The following is a 23,034-nucleotide window of genomic DNA, read 5'->3' as shown; positions in this document are numbered from 1 at the left end:
AAATTTGTTTGTGGTCTCTCTCCAAGCATTTTCAGATGTCCGTAATAAGGAATCTTGATGGCATTTATGTGCATGGATGGTCAATCCATGCCATGGGCTCCACAAGTGGTATAGGTACTGTGAATTTGTGGCCCTCCCTGATAGGAGGAAGACAGTTCATGGCATTGTCATTGCTACCTCTTCCCATGCTCAGTAGATGAAAACTACCACAAAGCATATGTGTGTGTGTGTGTCCTCGCATGTCCATAATACTGTAGTAGACTGGCACCATCTTATTGAGTTGCCTTATTCTGAGTAAGACCATTGGTCCTTCTAGCTCCCTATTGTCTGCACTGACTGGCAGCAGCTCTCCAGGGTTCCAGACAAGATTCTCTCCTAGCCCTACCTGGAGATGCCAAGGATTGAACCAGGATATTCTGCATGTAAAGCAGATGCTCTAACCCTGAGCTACGGTCCTAATCATGTACTTGACTAGTAGTATACTTGACCAAAAGGTTGGCCACCCACCATGTTAGGATAACTGATAACTAGACAATTCAGTAAGCTTGAAACTCGTGTTTATTGGTAAGTTTTCTTGGAACTGCAGAGTACAGTTTGAAAACCACTAGTTTAAAGGGTAGAATCAAAATATCATCTTAGGTATGCCAAAATGTTACTCATATTTTTTGTTGTTGTGCCAGACAACCTTAAGACTGGTTACCAGAATTCTCAAGCAACTACCAAGAACATTCTAAACTAGAATCCCCCTTCCTCATTTCTGCTGTTCAAAAATCCCCATTAGCTACTATTGGTTCTAAGATGTGCAAGAAGAATTCACAAATCAACCCCCTGTCATCTTCCATTGAGCAGGCGGAGGATGATACGGATTTTTCGCCCCTATTTACAATCTGAACCAAAGGATTCCAAGCCAAGGAAGCAGCTGGCACAATAAAAAAAAAATCAGGGGGAAAAAAGCTCTAGCTGGCACCTCCTCCTGACAATGACTAGCCAAATCTCCACAGGGAAAAATGCCAGTATAGATTTCTGTGACAAAAATCCCCAACAAAATAGATTTTTGTCAATGTACATAGAGCTGACAAGTAGTCAGACAAATCTATCAGTAGTGAGGGACATGTCTCTGTGCAATATTTCCAAATGAAACGGTGCCTAGAAATCAAAGCTGAGAAGCCCCTAACTGTCATGATTAGTGACTGATCTGGACTCTCAGACCTCCTTTTATGCACTTGGGGTTCTCTCTGCCCAATTTCTTTTGCCACACTCTTTATATACAGAATTGGCTGCCTATCTGTATGTACAGAATTGGCTACCAATCTTGAGACATCTGCTGAGCATTTTAACAGAAAGGGAGGGGGAAAACCTCCATTGTAAGGTTGTGACATGTGATCAATTTATCCACTGCAAACAACAGCAAGTCACGTCATCCATAACACATCAAAGGTTGCAGTACCTGATGACAGTAGGCACAGGTCTTTTTGTTGTGTGGATGATACAGCTCTAACCTTTCAGAAATGCCTTTGGGATCCAAAGTATTCACAGCTGCTTGTGAATCCTGTCGTGGAAGATTGTGGAGGCCATCCTAGAAGAGTGCAAAGATTCTGTGAATGCACACTCATTATACAAATGAGCATTTTTAATTATATTTTTATGGGATGTTTGGCAACATTTAAGTGAAATTGCAATCTGCCAAATATTTGAAATTCTATTCCTTCATATTTCTTTGACTTTTAAAAAAAACATAGGCACATATAGCATTCTAATACTACTACCTGCATTAATTCTCTTATTCTTTGATGATGCGGATTGGATTTTTATGCAGCAATTTTCCATGACTATTTTAAAAAACACTTTTTTTAAAAAAAATCTGTCTCTAAAATATCAGTTTTAAGACCAATTATTTTATAGATATTTCCTTTCATTTATCAATATTTCCTTTCAAATTTTCAGTATTTCTTTTAAAAATATTGATATTAATATCAATATTTTTTCCAAGGAAAAAAAGGATCAGTAAAAACAGTGCTAGCTGATAAAGAACTCAAACTGATACGGGCTTATTAGGTTGATGGAATGCTTTCAAACCAGCACTGGCCAATGGATCCCATCTATACTCTCAATTAAGGCAAAACAAAGTGTTTAGAATCCTTAATACTGGCTTTTAAAGGTGTGGATTACTCTACTTATTAAACACATGCAACATTGACACAATTTGTTTTGTCTACCAGCAGATGAGCTACTATATTTCTCATCAGACTAATCCTTTCTTACCTTGTGCAATCTGTGAGCAAGGGAACCTCAAAGCAAAACCATCTGCCTTTGCTTTTGTAAAGGACATCCTGTCTTTAGCAACACTGATGTAAAACTTAACAAATTGTGCAAGAATTTTAATGAACTAGTACAGATTATATTACACACATACACACACTCCTCCAATATCTAATTTTGACTATAATGTCATGGTTATGAAAACAAATCTTGAAGCTAGTTAAAGCTCAAAGACACAACTGTTGATTTCATTCAAGATGCTCCAAAATAAATATGTGGCTTACTTTTTCCTTTCTTTTAAGGAATGGATCATGAACAATAAGAACAGCAAGGGCATATATGGGTAAGTCTATCTAAACATAGTAAAATGTATTGTGTTACTGGAGTAGAATTTGGACAAGCATGCCCTGGTAAAAGGCAAGAGATAGAGAAAAATTGATAATAAGAGCTTGTTTAGATAGCAGAGATGTTCCAGAGGTTGTTAATTTAGGACTGTTATTCCAAATCATCATCACAACAGTTAGTCACAAGGAACTGTGTCACTATCTTGGTTCATTATCAGGTCACCGTGCTTACTGAAAATCTCCTAAGGCCCACCTAGTGAAGTATGGTCTATTATTTGCATCCATTCCAGTCGGGCTTCAGGACTGGACATGGAACTGAAACAGCCTTGGTCGCTCTGGTGGATGATTTGAGGAGGGCGTTGGACAGAGGTGAACACACATTCCTCGTCCTCCTGGACCTCTCAGCGGCTTTTGATACCGTTGACCACGGTATCCTCCTGGATCGCCTGAGGGGAATGGGAATAGGAGGCACTGTTTTACAGTGGTTCCATTCCTATCTCTCTGATAGGCACCAGCGGGTGGCATTGGGAGATGAGGCTTCAGACCCTTGGCCTCTCAATTGTGGTGTGCCACAGGGTTCTATCCTCTCTCCCATGCTATTCAACATCTATATAAAGCTGCTGGGGGGCATCATCAGGAGATTTGGGCTGCAGTGCCACCAATATGCGGATGACACTCAGCTCTATCTCTCATTTAAGTCCTCACCAGAGATGGCTGTGGTTACCATTTCCAAGTGCCTGGAGGCCGTAAGTGAATGGATGGGAGGAAACAGGCTGAAGCTGAACCCCGACAAGACCGAGGTACTGCTTGTGGAAGATAGGAGGAAGTTGGGTGATTTTGACCTGGTGTTGAATGGGGTAAGATTGCCCCTGAAGGACCAGGTTCGCAGCCTCGGTGTTGTTCTTGATTCCCAGCTGTCCATGGAGGCTCAGGTCGTGGCGGTGAGCCGGGCAGCTTGGTATCAATTACATTTGATACAAAGGCTGCGACCCTACCTCCCTGTCCATCTGCTCCCACGGGTGGTACATGCCCTGGTCTCCTCTCGCTTAGACTATTGTAATGCACTCTACGTGGGGCTACCCTTGAAGACGGTCCGGAAATTACAGCTGGTACAGAACGCGGCGGCATGTCTGATCAAGAACAGCCGCCGCCGAGACCATATCACTCCAGTACTTAAAGATCTGCACTGGCTACCAGTTGTTTACCGGGCCCAATTCAAGGTGTTGGTTTTAACCTTTAAAGCCCTACACGGTTTTGGTCCAGTTTATCTAAAGGAACGCCTTCAGCATCACCAGATAGGCCGCCAAACAAGATCAGCCTCCCAAGACCTTCTCTCGGTCCCACCAGTCAAAACAGCTAAGCTGGTGCGGACCAGAGAGAGGGCATTTTCAATTGTGGCCCCCGCCCTCTGGAACTCTCTGCCTTATGATCTCCGCCATGCCCTCTCCCTGACAGGCTTCCGCCGAGAACTGAAAACATGGTTTTTTAGGCAGGCATTCGAGACCTCTGTCTAATTTAGTTTAAATTTTTGTATGATGGGGGTAGGTTTGGATTGAGTATACTTATTGTTGTTTTGTATTATATGTTATATTTTACTCTATGTTATATTTTAGTCTATGTACGCCGCCTAGAGTGGCCGTTAATTCGGCCAGATAGGCGGCCTAGAAATAAAATTTTATTATTATTATTATTATTACTGAGTTGTAAGTACCACTGAGTTCAATAGAGCTTTACTTCCAGGTAACTGGGTACAAGATTGCAGCATAACCTCCACTGAGTTCATTGGAATTGTGTGTTCTTAACTCAGCTAGATCATTTTCTTCATAACTGTGAGTATTTCCATCCTATCCTGATAAAAGTTTATATTTCTTCAATACATGTAAACAGTGGTCATTTATAGAAGGCAATGTTTCTAGAGAAGAATTATTACATCACAAAATATTGCATGTTTTTGACATTTATACCCATGCCAGAGTAATGCTATTCTTTACCAGTAATATGACAGAAATGTGAATAAAATTTGGTCACTTACCAAGAGGGATGTCAGAGAATTCCAATGGAAACAGAAACAGAAGTGGAAATTATTTGTCCCATGTCCACCATGGAAATCAATCCAGATAATACAATCAGTATTCACTGTTGTTGTTTCAGACTGCAAACAATACGTAATTTTTTTCCTCCCCCATTTGCAATGTTTCCTTTGCTCTGAAATGAATGGTGTGGAATAATGTCATGCTAATGTAATAGATTACATAAAATTCTGCCAGAGCCGACAGTGAGCTGAACGGTATAGTTTTTGTTGGAGGCCAAACTGCAGCAGAACAGAACAGAGTGGTGACATGGGGAGGACCGGAAAAGGATACCTTCTTACATCCCTACTTACTAATGATACTGATTTATTCTTGAGACTTACTGGTATGGTACATATCAAAAATGTTTGTGGCATGAGGCTCACCTTTGACATTCACAACCAGACTGTCAAAAATCCTGGGGATGGGAAGCTGAGACTGAGAAGCCCTGAGTCCCAGTTGACCTCTTATTTCAGAGTAAGAATGGAGAATTCTTATCTTTTTTCAATGGCATTCAGGAACCCATCTTATCACTGGAACTCCTTATAACAACAGCCTCTGTCAGGAAAAAAATCCTTTTCAACAAAACTATGTCCCTCTAGGGCTCCCATGTGTCCTTATACTCCTCGCATTCTTCCAAGTGCTGGCTTGTCACCATGACCAAGCTCAGATCTTTCTCCTATCTGTGACACTGTGCCCTTCTTCCTACTCTGTGCTTTTGCTGTGGAAGAGGTCCAACACTGCCTTCTCTCTTTCTGCTGCCCTCTTTCTCTTCTGCTGGCTGTATCTCCCACATGCAGCCTTGGGGGGTATATACGTGAGGGAGGGTTGGATGGCCAGCTGCCACATGCTGACCATCTAGTACTTCTGGCCCACCAGTGTTTACTTCTGATTAGGCTGAACATTGTGCAATGCAAGAGAGGAGAGGGAGGAAGGGGAATCCCGTTGGGTGAGCTAAAGTCCACTTGCAGAATGTTGGATGCCAACCATTGCATCCAACCATTTAAGCCTTCCAAGTTCACTTCCAGTTTCCTAGTAAACTGTAGGCAAATGCAGCCCAGAGCAAAACTGATGCTGGAAATGCAAAAGAAACAAATTCTTATCTGCATGGGATTACATCTGGCCAGCATCACCTCTGCATGGAGAATGCAACATTAGCATGTCTGGGATGAAGAGGCTGTGTGCTTGCCACACCATATGGGTGCTACAGTTCCCTGCAGGGGAGCCAGCAACCTGAATGAAACATGATGCCAAACAGCTGGAACCCCCTGCAGCTAAGTATCTTTTCTATGCCTGCATCACTTTTAAAATACAATGGTAAAAATGCAGTGGAGATATCATGTGCAGGCTGGCTGCTAAGTCATGTGTCATAGTTGAGAGGGACTGGGGAGCCAGCTATTTGAGGCTGGTCTCTGCACCCCCTCCTCCACTCCTGTAGTTTAGTCAAAGACTTACCCTCCTGACTAGGGATGTGCTCGAATTTCACAAAATTCAAATTTGACACTGGATTTCCTATTTATTCACGCTTGTTTTTGTCCTGATGGATTGGTTCTTTTCTAACGATTTTCCGCAGCTGAAGCGGATTTTTTTTTTAAAAAAATTGCCTCAGAAATATCAGTCTATTTCTTCAAAATATAAATACTAATATTCCCTAAAAATATCAGTATTAATATTGATATTTCATTTACTGGGAGGAAGAGCAGGATATAAATCTATAAATAAATAAATATTTTTTAAAAATCTATGAAAAAATTGATTTTTAAAAATATATTGATACTGATAGTTTTGTAGAAAAAACAAATTGGTATTTACAGCAAATAGCGAACACTGATCCCTGATAAAGCAGTACCAGAAGGAAGTTCAGCACAGCAAAAATCGAACCAGCACCGCAATGCAGATCCCATCCCTACTCCTGACCTTGGTACAGTGTGAGAGGATAATAGAATTCCTCCCACCCCCAATGGAGCTGTGATCTGAGGTGTTCCCCCCCACCTACCTCACACTGGCCAGGATGAAATAATGAGAACAGGTTCACATTGGGGGTGGAGGGGTGCAGCAGAGAGAGAAAAAGGTAAATACCTTGTGGCATCTATAAGAAATGAAAGCTGACATCCTCTGGCTTACTGAAAGGTAAGGCGGAGGAGGGGACAGGAACCTCACTTGAGGCCAGTCTGACACCCTATCAATGCCATAAGGCTCCCGGATGGTACAGAGGAGGAAATCCCTGGGCATAGCCAAATGCTGGCTAGGAAGGGCTAGGAGCACAGAAACCATTTCTCTAGGGCCAATAGCTAAGGGAGCTTGTCGAAAGATCTGAGCAGGAGGAAAATTATCCAACATTTCAGATTAATAGGAACTCACACTGGAGAGAAAGGAACTTGTTGCAGATCCTTCAGTGTTTGATAAATAAACATTGTTGTGCATTTGAAAACCCAGGCCAGGTGTCTTATCTAATTATTGGTGGGTTCCAGGTGCAAATGTACATAAACTGCTTGTTTAATCATATTATGTTTGGTGGGTAGTGGGTATAATCAGTAAATGCTTTTGTTTTTCTGCTCATACAAAATCTCTGATTTCCTCTCTCAGCCCTTCCACTCAGTAGCATTACAGCAAGGAGAGTAGCACCAGTGGTTTCTCCGTAAGGTCATTAGAACTTAACCTGCATTGCTTCAAACATAAATGACTTACAACCCATTCCTTTCAATGAGCACATTCTTTGCTTCCATATGTTATATAAAAAGAAACAAAGAAAAGAAATAAGTGGTTTTATCAAAAAATATGAATCTGCAGTTTCAAGTATGTTCAGTTCTGTAAGGTAATTTCCCCTTCAAAATGAAAAACGGAAAAGAAGTAGGTAATGCTTTAATTTGTTATTAGGAGTAATTACTGTCTGGCCTCGAGGGGTTACTTCTACACTGGGTTTAACAAGAAAACCATTTAACATATATTTATCTTTGTAAATTGTCCTGAATGATCAGCAAATACCTAATCATCTACAAAAAGCTGTTTAAAACATCCTTACCCAGATAACAGGAAATTATAACCTATGAGACCAGAAAGGGTAAAGTAGTGTTTAAGCTGTGATAGTTACATGAAAACTGGCAAAAATTTGCTTTAGTATTCTCTCTCTCCTTCCTTCACTTCGTACTGAACAAGATTAGAATCAACAACATGCACACATACCCAAGGCCACATTCACACCATACATTTATCCCATTATTATTCTACTTTAAACAGTCATGGCTTCCAGGGCCGACGCCAGGCATGCCAGGGCCCTTGGTCACCAGCTTGCCCTGGGCCCCAGCGTGTGAGTACATGGATGCACACACACAAGTGCGCCCCACCTGCCTGCCTGTCCTATCTTTTGCAGCTGTGCATACTGGGCTGCCATTAACCAAGATGGTGGATGAGATTTCCCTAAGGGGCTGAAGCCTCTGCCGCCATCTTAGTTGATGGCACGCATGCATGCTATGCACGTGCATCTCTGCTATCAACCAAGATGGCAGCAAGGGCATAAGCACCTTAGGGAAACCTCGACCGCCATCTTGGTTAATGGCAGCCCTGTGCGTGCAGCAATCGCAGCCACAAAAGACAGGAGAGACAGGTAGGTGGAGCCAGCAAACGGGCAGGTGGCTGGGAAGCTCTCTCCCTGTGATCTGCAGCAGTACTCTGCTGCGGATCACAGAAGGGGAGTGCAACTCCTCCCCCACCCTATTGACGGGCCCCTCAGGGCCCCTCAGCCAGGGTCCGACCTGGCTGTCCTTTAGTGCCGGCCCTGATGGGTTCCCCCAAAGAATCCTGGGAAGGGTAGTTTGTGAAGGGTGCTGAGAGTTGTTAGGAGAGGCAGCTAGATAGCCATCTGTCGGGAATGCTTTGATTTGAATTCCTGCATTGAGCAGGGGGTTGGACTTGATGGCCTTATAGGCCCCTTCCAACTCTACTATTCTATGATTCTATGAGACCTCTATTCCCCTCATAGAGCTACATTTCCACTGTTAACCCCTCAGGAAACTGTAGCTCTGTTCATGATTGTTCATGACTATTTAAAGTGGAATAATAGTGGAATAAATGAATGGTGTGAATGAGGCCCAACAATACACATCCAGCAATGTATCAAAATCTCCCCTGATGAACCTCCAATATTCTTAAGGTCACCATAATAGGGCAATTTTAAAATCATAAAGAACTGGAGCGTGGGTTTTGCTTATCAACAGCACACCATCTCCAATTCCCTGGATTTGCCATGTGGGCATGTGTGTATGTAGGACATCTGCTAGCAATCAATCCATGACTAGGTAGCTTACTAGCCTGTGACCTTTAAATCCTCACACCCATAATGTTTAAAACCTTCATCAAGACATGCCAGAATACATCAATCTTCCCCTTGCTATGTTCATCTAGCTACAAGCTACCATGGACAAGAAAAAGGTGGGCAATCATAGTAGATGTTCCCTTCAGAATTATGTAATTTTAATTACAACTCCTAGAATGCTTGTGGTTAAACACATATAGACTAAGGACAAGTTTCAGATTAGCATTACAGGTATCTATAAGCAGGTTAAAAAGTGTATAGTGGTTAGAGTGTTGGATTAGGTCCAGGGAAAACTAACCAATGAACCCTATAATCACCATCCTGTGCAGACAGTAGGGATGGAAGAACATGCCAGTTTTGGTTCTTCCAGTGTGTCATTTTTCCAATCTTAAATTCAGTTTCCCACATTTCTGCAGTAACTTACAATTTTTTAAAAAAATAATTCTCATTAAATTCTTTAGCATTTAATGCAAATTTATCATACAACACGTTTTGACTAATGTACACATTTCATATCCAGTTTCTGCTAATTTAATGCCTTTTGTATTATACTTTCATTAATATATTCACTTTTATGTACACTCTCTGCTAATATACGTATTGTTAAAAACATTGGTGGGTTGGAAAACTGCATTGCATAATTCAGATAAGTCCAAATTTCAAAGCATAGCTGTGTTTTGGTTCTCATATTGCTTTGGAATGTGCAAATTTGATAGATTTGGCGTTAAATTGTGAACTGAATCAAATTTCTCCCACATCCCTAGTGGATAGGATTGTTGTTGTTGTTGTTATTTATTACATTTGTATACCGCCCCATAGCTGAAGCTCTCTGGGCAGTTTACAACAATTAAATGAAATAAATGTACCCTAGGGTTGTGCACTGGATTCATCTGGATTCATTTTAGTAAGCACAAGGTAACCCAATGATTTAAGCTGATTTTGGACTGATAGTCTTACTTCTGTATAAAATAATTTATGAGTTTAGACTGTCACTATTTTTGGGAGGGATTCAATCACATACCAGCAAATTCAAATAGTACAATTTAAAGTTATTTGGAGCTCTTGGGCAACAAAGCTGCTTGCTCCCCCCCCCCAAAAAAACCCCACCCTGTACTTTATGTTATAAGGAAAGTGATGGGGAAATGCACTGGAAAGTATGGGATAATATTTGCTTGATGGCACATCATGTAACCTTCCTGCAAACAAGTCAAAATGAATGCCCAATAAGTAGTAAATACCTGACATCTTACTTCCCCACAATCTTTGTGCAAACAAATCAGAATGAATGTTCAGTAACAGGTCATCTGTTAAATTTTAAATGTTAGCAAGCTGGCTTGATTTGTTTTTTAAGAGGAAAGTGTGGGTGCAAAATTTGAAAATAAGTACTCTTTATGGAAAGAAATATATTTGCATTACAAACTTGTTTTAGGGACATACCAATGCTAGAATATTCTAGTACTGGTGATAGGATTTACAGTGCATGCATGTGTGCACAGATCATCTTTCTTCCTGATCTTTGGCAGTAGTTCACCTTTAAAATATTTTCTGAGTCTCTAGGCTCAGAAATAAGATGGGAAAACAATTCTTAAGAGATGGGGGAGGGATCCAATGCAGTTGGACATTTATTTAGTTATTACATTTATACCCTGTCTTTTTTCATGATTGAAACCCAAGGGAGCTTACATATGGTTCTTAGGCGGTCTCCCATCCAGGCACTGACCAGACCTGAACCTGTTTAGCTGTAGCAGAGAGCTGGCCTTGTGTGCCTTCAGACCATAGCCTGGAACATGAGAACATTTAGACCAGGTAATAATAAGGAGAGAGATTAGTCAGTGAGAAATTGGCTGAGACACCAAAGAGATGTCTGCAAGAGCTGTAGCTTTCCCCCCCGGTTTTCTCTGTTTGACCTTTAATGAAGCAGAAGCTAAACCATTTTGCTTCTCCTGGGAACAAGAGAGAGATGGAACATAACTGGGAGTTTATCTTCTGCAACTGTTTAGCATAAGGGTGAAGATTCAGGACTAGGGCTGCCCTCCTCTCCTTTTTTAAACCTAGGTGTGTTCAGCCAAGTTTGCATCCATTGTCCTTGTGCATTTATGTGCAGTAATTCTTTTCCGGGATTAGTGGTAATGGGTTTAAGCATGCCACAGGGCTTGGAGGCAGACAAAGAAATGACATTTCGAGGCCTTGTCTCCCCATTGCCAGAGTCTTAATGTTATGCTGTAAGTGGGTTGTGGGGTTTTTTTGGCATATGAATTTTTGGTGCTGTCTAAACTGCAGTGCTTGCCTTTGAATATACTTGTGGATGTTTCTGATCTTGCTTTAATTGGGCATGCTTTAGGCTCACATAAAATATTAACGTCTTAGCCAATGGAAGTCAGTGCCCAAAGCTCATATTTTTAAAATTAATATAATCTTGTTTCTTTCCAGTTGAGACAGCAAATGATCAAAATTCAGAGTTGTGCCTTTTTTTTCCAGTCATTGGCACGTTGCTTGATTTGGGAGTGGCTCAGCTTCCTGATGGTCTTCAAAGCTAACTGTGAGGCCTTCATCTTTATGCAAGCATTTGCTCAAAGGGAAGAATTGAAGGTGTGCTGAATTTCTTTGACAGCCTGACATATCAAGGGCATATTTATCAAGCAAAGTTGTTCGATATTATTTAGTGGCAATGGGCTACACATTGGAATAGTAAAGGAACCCATTTATTTATTTATTTATTTATAAATATAACCCTTGAAGCAATTTTCATTTTTGTTTGTTTGTTTAAAATATTTTATGTAATATTTGTATGTTCCAAATTAATAAGATTTTAATACTGATTGCATGTTTGTATGTTTCAATTTTCAGCCCCTGACGAAGGCCAAAATATAAGGTGGCCAAAATGCGTTGGGCTTGTCTTTTTAATAAACTGCTTTGGAATTATTTTCATAAATACACTTTTTGGTGTCTTGGGATTCCCCCCCCCCTTTTTTTCCTTCCTCTTAAAATATTTTAACCCAGTCTTTATCATCATAACCCCAGGTCAGGGTACAATAAATGTTATGTAAAATAACCATTCTATTAATAATAAGGCAGAAAATAAATGAATCAATAAATAACATTCTCAAAGCAACAGAATGGCTACTTAATACAATCCTAAACTGAATAACAGTCCACAAATGCCTGAGAAAATGGACATGTTTTAAGCTGGCGCTGAACCAAAGAAACTGTTGAATATGTAACAATATTGTTGTGAGTTTGGGGGTTGAAATGGATAATTTCTATGAGTCCCCTTCCAGCCTCTGATTTGGAATCCTGTGCCTTAGGGTAAGAAACTCTCTCTGCTGGTCAGATGAGTTTCTTTTGTTAAGCTAATAGAGTGGCCAGGTTTGTTAATGGGTCTATCAGGTGCCCAGCAACTGGTGAATGAGCCAGGAAGATCCTTTTGTCATTGAAACTCTTCAGGAAAGCCTCCCCCCCCCTCCTGGTGGCTAGGAGAGGTTTGTGTTTTTAGTGTGTATTGAGTTGTGTCAGAGAAAGGCTAGGAACTGGAGGCAGGCAGAGAGACTGGCTCTCTGCACCATGGCATTAGGATGCCTCCTGTAACCCTGATGGAAAAGCTGGATGATGCCTTGAGCCCCTCCATCCTAAGCTCAGGTTGGAATGTGTGTAAATAAACAAACCATATTTCATAAAGACACCACAGTCTCCTCTGACCTTCTTCCCAAGGAAACCAAACCCAGGGTGAGCGCAGGGACCCCTGGAAATCTCACTGCTCGGAGATTGGGGTGGTGTGCAACAATTCACTGAATAAATGTATTCAAATGTGTTCTGTTTACTGAAAGTCATAATGAACAGAGTCATTGACTAACCAAAACATTTTGAGATAATAATTGGATTCAGTTTGGATGTTTTGGAGGACCTCTATAGATTAACACCATTAGTATAAAGGTATAAGTCTGTGAACTAGGAATGGTATTCATTGGCCAATCCTGGTTCACAAGCATTCTGTCAACCCAATAGACTGGCATCAATTTGTGTTCATTCTGTGTCCACTAGCTGATGCTTTTACCAATCTGTGTTGTTTTTGCTTGGAAATTTTTTTTCTATTAATATCAATATTTTTTAAAATATTGGTATTCATATAGATATTTTTAAAGGAAATATCAATATCATGAAAGAAATGTTTATATTTTTAAAGATAGTCGATAGTTTAGGCTATATAAATATATAGGCTATATATATAGGCTATATATCAATATTTTTAAAGGAAATATTGATAAATTATCATTCTTACCTCGGCACAATCATTAACCAAAATGGAGAAAATAGTCAAGAAATCAGAAGAAAGCTAGGACTGGGGAGGGCAGCTGTGAGAGAACTAGAAAAGGTCCTCAAATGCAAAGATGCATCACTGAACACCAAAGTCAGGATCATTCAGACCATGGTATTTCCGATCTCTATGTATGGATGTGAAAGTTGGACAGTGAAAAAGGCGGATAAGAGAAAAATCAACTCATTTGAAATGTGGTGCTGGAGGAGAGCTTTGTGCATACCATGGACTGTGAAAAAGACAAATAATTGGGTGTTAGAACAAATTAAACCAGAACTGTCACTAGAAGCTAAAATGATGAAACGGAAGTTATCATACTTTGGACACATCATGAGAAGACATGATTCACTAGAAAAGACAATAATGCTGGGGAAAACAGCAGGGAGTAGAAAAAGAGGAAGGCCAAACAAGAGATGGATTGATTCCATAAAGGAAGCCACAGACCTGAACTTACAAGATCTGAACAGGGTGGTTCATGACAGATGCTCTTGGAGGTCGCTGATTCATAAGGTCGCCATAAGTTGTAATCGACTTGAAGGCACATGACGACAATGTGGGCACGAACGACACGGCCAGAAACACCTTGGAACAGATCACCTCAGACTACGAGGCTCTGGGTAGGAAGGTCAAGGATTTGGGGGCGCAGGTGGTCTTCTCGTCAATTCTTCCCATGAAGGATAGAGGACTACAAAGGGAAAGGAAGATACTGCAGGTCAACGACTGGTTACGCAGATGGTGTCGACGGGAGAGGTTTGGATTCTGGGACCATGGTCTAAGCTTCTTGGAGGGGGGACTGTTGGCAAGAGATGGGCTGCACCTCACGAGGACTGGGAAGAATCTCTTGGGCAGAAGTATGGCAAAACTCATCAAGAGGGCTTTAAACTAAAGCCTCTGGGGGATGGAGATGATAGCTTAAATACCGATCCAAAGACAGCGGGTTGTAAATGCAACGATTTGAAGGGTACAGGAGACACTGGGAGAGAGAAAGGGATGCACGGCAAAGCTCATGGTATATTAACGGAGGAATCCAATCAGGACAAAAGAGACTTCTGGTGTCTATATACCAACGGGCGGAGCTTGAAAACAAGCAAGGGGAGCTTGAAGTCTTAGTGCATCAAGGCAAATATGACTTCATAGGGATAACAGAGACTTGGTGGGATGACTCCCATGATTGGAATATAGCCATTCAAGGATATAAACTCTACAGAAAGAATAGAAGCAACAGAAAAGGAGGGGGAGTAGCGTTATACGTCAAAGACAAATACACCTCTATGGAAATCCAAGAGAGCGAACAAAGTGGTCTGGTAGAGACCATTCGGGTAAAAATAAATGGAGAAACAAATAAAACCGACATGGTAGTAGGTGTCTACTACAGACCCCCTGGCCAAGAAGAGGTAGTAGACGAGGCCTTTCTCAAACAAATCTCTGAAATCTCAAGGAGGCAAGAAGTAGTAGTGATGGGGGACTTCAACTACCCGGATATCTGCTGGGAGACAAACTCTGTGAAGCACAAAGCCTCCAACAAATTCCTGATGGGCCTTGCTGATAATTTCCTCTTTCAAAAAGTAGAAGAAGGAACAAGGGAATTGGCAATCCCGGACCTGATCTTAACTAACAGGGACGAATTGGTCACGGGAATTAAAGCGGTCGGTACCTTGGGGGAAAGTGACCATGTAATGCTGGAATTTGTGATTCTGGGGAAAGCCAAAGAAGAATATAGTCAAACATGGACCTTGGATTTCAGGAAAGTCGATTTTAGCAAGCTCAGGGAAATCATGGGTAGGATCCTGTGGCTAGATAGACTAAAGAAAAAAGGAGCCCAAGAAGCGTGGGAGTTCATGAAGAACGTATTACAAAAAGCGCAATCGCAAACAATTACAAAGAGAAAGAAAAACGGAAGACATCGGAAAAAGCCAATGTGGCTACACGGAAGACTGGTGGAGGAGGTAAAAGTAAAAAAGAGCATGTATAAAGAATGGAAGGAAGGACGCATCACCAAGGAAGAGTACCGATGAGTGGCTCGGGCTTGCAGGAATAGCGTAAGGAAAGCTAAAACCCAGAATGAGCTGAGGCTGGCGAGGGAAGCGAGGAACAACAAAAAGGGGTTTTTCAGATATGTTCGAAGCAAGAGAAAGACCAAGGAAACGGTGGGACTGCTGCTCAATGAGGATGGCAAAATGTTGACAGATAACAAGGAAAAGGCAGAACTGCTCAACACCTATTTTGCCTCCGTTTTCTCCCAAAAAGGGAACGGTGTGCAACCTTGCATCGGTAGCAATCTCAGTAAGGGGTCAGGATTGCAGTTCGAGATTGATAAGGAGATAGTCAGGAAATACCTAGTTAACCTAAATGAGTTCAAATCTCCAGGGCCTGATGAACTGCATCCCAGAGTATTGAAGGAACTTGCGGATGTACTCTCGGAACCTCTTGCCATCATCTGAGAAATCCTGGAGAACGGGAGAGGTACCAGAGGATTGGAGACGGGCAAACGTCATCCCGCTCTTTAAAAAGGGTAAAAAAGAAGATCCGGGGAATTACAGGCCGGTCAGTCTGACTTCAATACTGGGAAAGATATTAGAACGGATAATAAAAGAGTCCATTGGCAACTATCTAGATGACAATGCTGTGATTAGTAGGAGCCAGCATGGGTTTGTCAAGAAAAAATCCTGTCAAACTAATCTCATCTCTTTTTTTGATCGGGTCACTAGCCTAGTAAATGGTGGAAATGCTATAGATGTCATCTATCTAGATTTCAGCAAAGCGTTTGACAAAGTCCCCCATGACCTTTTGATTAGCAAACTGGTCAAATGCGGACTGCATGGAAATACTGTCAGGTGGATTCACAACTGGTTGGAAAACCGTACTCAAAGAGTGGTCGTCGGTGGCTCTGCTTCGGACTGGAAGGAGGTTTCGAGTGGAGTGCCACAGGGTTCTGTCCTGGGGCCGATACTCTTCAACATTTTTATCAATGACTTAGATGATGGGGTGGAGGGAAGTCTTATGAAGTTTGCGGATGATACGAAACTGGGAGGGATAGCTAACACAATGGAAGACAGGAATAAAATCCAAAGGGACCTGGATAGACTAGAAAATTGGGCTGAAATTAATAAAATGACATTCAATAAAGACAAATGCAGGATTCTGCATTTAGGCCACAAAAACAAAATGCATGGGTACAGGATGGGAAATAGCCGGCTTAGCAGTAGTGCGTGTGAGAAGGACCTTGGAATTGTAGTGGATCGCAAGTTGAACATGACCCAGCAGTGTGATGCTGCGGCAAAAAAGGCAAATGCATAAACAGAGCTATAGTTTCCAGGTCGAGGGAAGTAATAGTCCCACTACATTCTGCATTAGTCAGGCCTCATCTGGAATACTGCATTCAGTTCTGGGCACCTCATTTTAAGAAAGATATAGACAAGTTGGAGCAGGTTCAGAAGAGGGCGATGAGGATGATAGCCGGTATGGAGAACAAGTCTTATGAGGAAAGGTTGAAGGAACTTGGCATGTTCAGTCTGGTGAAGAGAAGGCTGAGGGGCGACATGATTACACTCTTTAAGTACCTGAAGGGCTGTCACATAGAGGAGGGTACAGATTTGTTCTCTGCTGCCCCAGAGGGTAGGACTAGGTCTAATGGTTTTAAGTTGCAGGAGCATAGATTCAGATTGGAAATTAGAAGGAACTTCTTGACAGTAAGGGCAGTTCGGCAATGGAACTGACTGCCTAGGGAGATGGTGGGATCCCCTTCGCTGGATGTCTTCAAGCAGAGGCTGGACAGCTATCTGCGGAAGATGCTCTAGCTGTGGATTTCCTGCTGTGAGCAGGGGGTTGGACTTGATGGCCTACAAGGCCCCTTCCAACTCTAGGATTCTATGATTCTACAACAACAACAACAAACAGTTTATATTTTCAAAGCATTTCTTTTTAAAGTCCATGTTCATGTTCAAAAATAGCTGCGTAAATTTGCTGCATTAAAATCTAATCCTCAGTGATTGAGAATAAGCAAATTAATGGAAATTCGGTACCAAATCAGAATTGGGCAGAATTCTAACACTGTGAACTTTTACAGATACAAAACATACCGTGCAACCCTATATATGTCTATTTAGAAATGTCTCTTTGAACTTAATGAAACTTACTGCCCGATAAATGGATATAGGATTGCAGCCTTACTTTATTTGTAGTATATTACATTAATTATGTTAATTATACTATCATAGTAGAATTTATGGACATTCTTTCACCCAGAGGCCTCCAGAATAGTTGATAAAATTTAAAGTAAAATAATATAATAACAAAACTATAATTACACATGTAAAACAATATGATAGAATAAGAACAAGCAAAATTTGTAAACAAACAAACAAACCCTAAAAACCACTCTGTCCTGTATGAAAAAAGAAGAAAGTGGACAATATAAAATAGCATGTGCAACATGATTAAAACAGCAATCCTACTTGGAGGTGGCTGGCGTACACCGAGCCAGAAGGAGAGAAAGGAGGAGAGCACCCTGGCTGTGCCTGCACAGCTCAGTGAAAGGAAAAGAAATGTGTGTTTCCTTATGCCACCATTTTTCCTGTTGTATTGTCTGCTGGGACTGGAGGCTGCAGGACCAAATCAAATGTACTCAGGATGTGGCGTAAGTCCCCTCCCTTCTGCCCTTGACACCCCCCTGGAATGCCCCTTTTGGGGGCTTTCCACCAGTTTCACTTGTGCCAGTCTCAGCTGAGCCAACTGGCCTCTGGCTGCGTGCGGGTGGTGGCAGATTTCCCCAGTTGCTCTGTGGCTGTGCCTGGGTGGAACTGTCAGTGATAGATCTATGCCCAGGAATCTTTCCACATTCATAGGAAGGGCATCTGCAGTAGACCTCAGGTGCACACACCAGCAAAGCTCCTCTTCACCAGTGGAGGGGCATCTCTGCTTATCCTAACCCCCTCCAGCCAGTGGATCTTCAAGTTAGGATTGCACTTCCTCAGGGCTCAATTTGATTCTGGAGTTTGTATTTCTTGCCATGGCTCAACCTTGGAAATTACAGAGTGACAATGTAGATAGCAGGGCCTTGATTGTTCCATGGGTTAGCACTGCCCAACATTTCACCTCTCCTCAAATCCAGTTTAACTAGAATTTCTAAAATTATTTCTGGAATTGATTGGAGTACCCAGTATTTGCTGTAGCTTCAGTTCCTTAAGTTCATTTGCATATTTCCCCCACTATTTTACAAGAATGCAAGAAAAATCTTAATGTGATCATGACATGCACACAATCATGACAAGATTATTCTTCTGAGGTGCTTTCCTGAGGTATTTGTGTAGTCCTGTGAAGTGATTTCCACACCAGAAACAATTCTTGATATAACCATATGCCTGATTACATCACAATAATGGTTGCTTTTTCCCCTTTCTTTTTCATTTTAATGAATTAAAGGTGTGGCAAACTCTGCACTCTGTACGAAATACAGACATAAAAAGCACAGTATACCAGTTTCACTTGACAAGCAAGACCAGGTGAGCTGGAACTCCTTCTTGCTGTTTTATTATGCTTAAGACTTGGACAGTTTTCATATCTTGTCCGTTTCAGAACACAAAGTCTCTATATTACAGAATGTTCCCTGCATAATATGAATCAGTTAGCTGCTTTATCACAGAAACTGTTTATCACAGAAATTAGAAAAAAGGGGTGTTGTTTCATTTTTCATTTGTTTCAGAAGTAAATCCACATCTCTAATCACTGAGTTCAGCTGATTAGACTAAGGCCCCATCTGCATTGTACACTGAAAGCATTATTATACCACTTTAAACAGTCGTGGCTTCCCCCAAAGAATCCTGTACCTGGGAATTGGTAAGAGCTCCTTACATGGGAGGAAACCCCTGTTCTATGCACAGAGCTACAATTCCCAGAGTTCCCTGGAAAGAGAGACTGATTATTAAACTACTCTGGGAACTGTAAATCTCTGAGGGGAATAGGGGGTCTCCAAACAACTCTCAGCACCCTTAACAGACTACAGTTCCCATGATTCCTTGGAGGTTACCATGACGTTTAAAGCTGTATGATTCTGCTTTAAATTTATAGTGCAGATGAGGCCTAGAGCTGACAAACCTCTTGGCACATTGTAGTGGGCTTCATCTATAAACCATCATAGGTATTAGATGAAAATAGAAACTTAATATCTGAAATAACTGTTATGTAACGAATGGGACAAGTTATATAAGGGAACCACTGAATCATCATCACTAGGTGAAGTTATTAAATTAGGATATACCAGGTGAAAGAGGAATAGAAATAACCCTCCATAATTTTGTAGATTGGGGTAGATAATTTTGTTTCTTCACAAAACTTAAATCATAATTGTGATGATACAGATCAATACATTTCATTTAATGAAACTACATAAATAAAAATGATACCAAACATGATGAGGCCAATTGTGGTTTCCTTGTCCTAAAATGCGAGCTTTTTCGCTTTTATAGATTCAAGATTAACAAGTCTTAGAATTCTTTGAGAGTGTCAACAAGCATATAGATAGAGGGGATCCAGTGGACATAGTGTACTTAGACTTTCAAAAAGCGTTTGACAAGGTACCTCACCAAAGACTTCTGAGGAAGCTTAGCAGTCATGGAATAAGAGGAGAGGTCCTCTTGTGGATAAGGAATTGGTTAAGAAGCAGAAAGCAGAGAGTAGGAATCAATGGACAGTTCTCCCAATGGAGGGCTGTAGAAAGTGGAGTCCCTCAAGGATCGGTATTGGGACCTGTACTTTTCAACTTGTTCATTAATGACCTAGAATTAGGAGTGAGCAGTGAAGTGGCCAAGTTTGCTGACGACACTAAATTGTTCAGGGTTGTTAAAACAAAAAGGGATTGTGAAGAGCTCCAAAAAGATCTCTCCAAACTGAGTGAATGGGCGGAAAAATGGCAAATGCAATTCAATATAAACAAGTGTAAAATTATGCATATTGGAGCAAACAATCTTAATTTCACATATACGCTCATGGAGTCTGAACTGGCGGTGACCGACCAGGAGAGAGACCTCGGGGTTGTAGTGGACAGCACGATGAAAATGTCGACCCAGTGTGCGGCAGCTGTGAAAAAGGCAAATTCCATGCTAGCCATAATTAGGAAAGGTATTGAAAATAAAACAGCCGATATCATAATGCCGTTGTATAAATCTATGGTGCGGCTGCATTTGGAATACTGTGTACAGTTCTGGTCGCCTCATCTCAAAAAGGATATTATAGAGTTGGAAAAGGTTCAGAAGAGGGCAACCAGAATGATCAAGGGGATGGAGCGACTCCCTTACAAGGAAAGGTTGCAGAATTTGGGGCTTTTTAGTTTAGAGAAAAGGCGAGTCAGAGGAGACATGATAGAAGTGTATAAAATTATGCATGGCATTGAGAAAGTGGATAGAGAAAAGTTCTTCTCCCTCTCTCATAATACTAGAACACGTGGACATTCAAAGAAGCTGAATGTTGGAAGATTCAGGACAGACAAAAGGAAGTACTTCTTTACTCAGCGCATAGTTAAACTATGGAATTTGCTCCCACAAGATGCAGTAATGGCCACCAGCTTGGACGGCTTTAAAAGAAGATTAGACAAATTCATGGAGGACAGGGCTATCAATGGCTACTAGCCGTGATGGCTGTGCTGTGCCACCCTAGTCAGATGCAGCATGCTTCTGAAAACCAGTTGCCGGAAGCCTCAGGAGGAGAGAGTGTTCTTGCACTCGGGTCCTGCTTGCGGGCTTCCCCCAGGCACCTGGTTGGCCACTGTGAGAATAGGATGCTGGACTAGATGGGTCACTGGCCTGATCCAGCAGGCTCTTCTTATGTTCTTATGTTCTTAAGTCTGGTGGTTTAGACAGCTGAAAAAGGAAATCTTGACCCATCTCCTCTTCTAAAATACTGTAACTGCTGAATGAATGGCTAATTCTTTATCATTTTCTATGCTTGTAAGTATTGTTGTCAGGAAAGTGGATTCATGTTTGGCTATTTTATTTTCTTATTTCAATTCTTGTCATGTGGATGAGCTATTAGAATTGCCTTTCCTTGAAGGTAACATAAATCATAAGAGCATTTTGTTCTGTTTTGACCTTTTCAATATTCTGTAGCTTGATTGGCCAGCTGCTTTAGATCACCATGTTTATAGTCCTGAATGACTTGAATGGAACATTCCAGATCAGCCAATCACAACAAAGAATGTTGAAAAGGCCAAATGTAGTATATCTGGTCTTTTGACAAATTGCTTTGGGACTTACAGAATATGGTTAATTGCCTGCCACTTATATCCTGCCCTTCCTCCAGTGCATTTAGGATTGGGATTATCCTAAATATGGAGAGGGGACTGACCAGAAGAGCCTCCCCTGATCTTTTCATTTCAACCTGAGCAGAGGATAGTGTTTCCTGTGGAAAATATTGAAGCAACCTCAGGACTTACTTACTTTATACCAAAGTAAAATCCTCCTCATAGACTAAATGTCAGACAGAATGTCATGCCTTAATCAGGGTGGGAAGAACAGATGGATTAAGGCACTCTCTCTCCTCTGTCTATTGACTTGGCCCTAGCCACCAGCATAACCGTGTGTGTGTGTGTGAGAGAGAGAGAAAGAGAAAGAGAAAGAGCAATCATTAGTCCAGACCTCCTGAAAACAATGGGACTACTGTGTTTATGGGTTTCTACATCCAAGGAATCAAGGAAATAGTAAATACTACCTTTAGGGAATGGGATATTCTCCATTCCATTATAGGATGGCTTTGCTGTACCCCAAGGGATATTTCAGCCCACCTACATCCCAGTTTAAGTTGGGTAATTTATATTCCACTTTTCGTACAAGGAGCAGAAGATGGCATGCAAATGTCTCTTCCCCTTACCATTTTATCATCGCAACAATTCTGTGACATAGGTTAGGCTGAGAGGTAGTGACTGCCCGAAAGTCACCCAGTGTACTTCATGGCTAACTGAGGATTTGAATCTGGGTCTCACAGTCTTAGTCCAACACTAGTCTAACTATTCCACTGCACTGGCTCTAAAATTAAAATTCAGTATTGGTGCAATTAAAGTCTGCAGCAAATTTTAATTTATGTATTTCCCCCATACATAACACTAATGGGCAGGAGTACATACATGCACTGCTTGACAGATCAGTGGGATTCACATGGATGTCCACATATGTTAACAGCATACATGAAGGGGTTAAGGGTTCACACGACATCCCACACCAGTGATGCACCCATCAGCCAATGCCAGCTATGTATTTGGTGCATTTGGTTACAATGTCATATATATGTACCACTGTATGCACACACATAAGGTTCCTCCACACAAAGGGAGGGGACATCCTGGGCCAAATAGGATTCTGCCTTACAAAGTTCTGAAGTCCAACAAGTTGACAATGGTACTTGCATATTGCACCTTCACAGGATCCCCAGATATGCAGCAGGCAGAGGGTGTGGTCAATAGGCATGCTGCCAGAGGACAGGGCAATCCAGTAGTGGCCAGTGGGACAGTGAAGGTGGGGCAGGATTGCACACCTGGTTTCTGGGTGGCAAGCATTGCTTGCCACTTACTGAGAGGGAAAGGGTTAAGGCATGGGGAGCACCATGTGGTGCAGCCACAGCAGCACAACCAACTGCCACTCCTGCTGCCATGCCATCCTGTGCATCCTGTCTCTTGTTCCTTCCCATATCAGTAAGTGGCAGCTGTACTGCCATCTGCAAGCCAAGTGCTCAGTGGTGCCCCACCTTTGTCAT

The 23,034-nt window shown here is 41.6% G+C and overlaps 1 long non-coding RNA gene across 1 annotated transcript; it reads left to right on the top strand.

Moving 5' to 3' along the window:
* The first annotated feature begins 2,566 nt into the window (after positions 1-2,566).
* Positions 2,567-11,642, top strand: LOC133378155 (uncharacterized). Its single transcript, XR_009760882.1, has 3 exons — positions 2,567-2,602; positions 4,344-4,432; positions 11,463-11,642. It is a non-coding gene; the product is annotated as an uncharacterized LOC133378155 (long non-coding RNA).
* The last annotated feature ends 11,392 nt before the right edge of the window (positions 11,643-23,034 follow it).

The sequence above is a fragment of the Rhineura floridana genome, chromosome 2 (assembly GCF_030035675.1).
Source record: "Rhineura floridana isolate rRhiFlo1 chromosome 2, rRhiFlo1.hap2, whole genome shotgun sequence".
Taxonomy (NCBI): domain Eukaryota; kingdom Metazoa; phylum Chordata; class Lepidosauria; order Squamata; family Rhineuridae; genus Rhineura; species Rhineura floridana.
The sequence above is the reverse complement of the archived record's forward strand: the minus strand, read 5'-3'. Positions and strand labels throughout refer to the sequence as shown.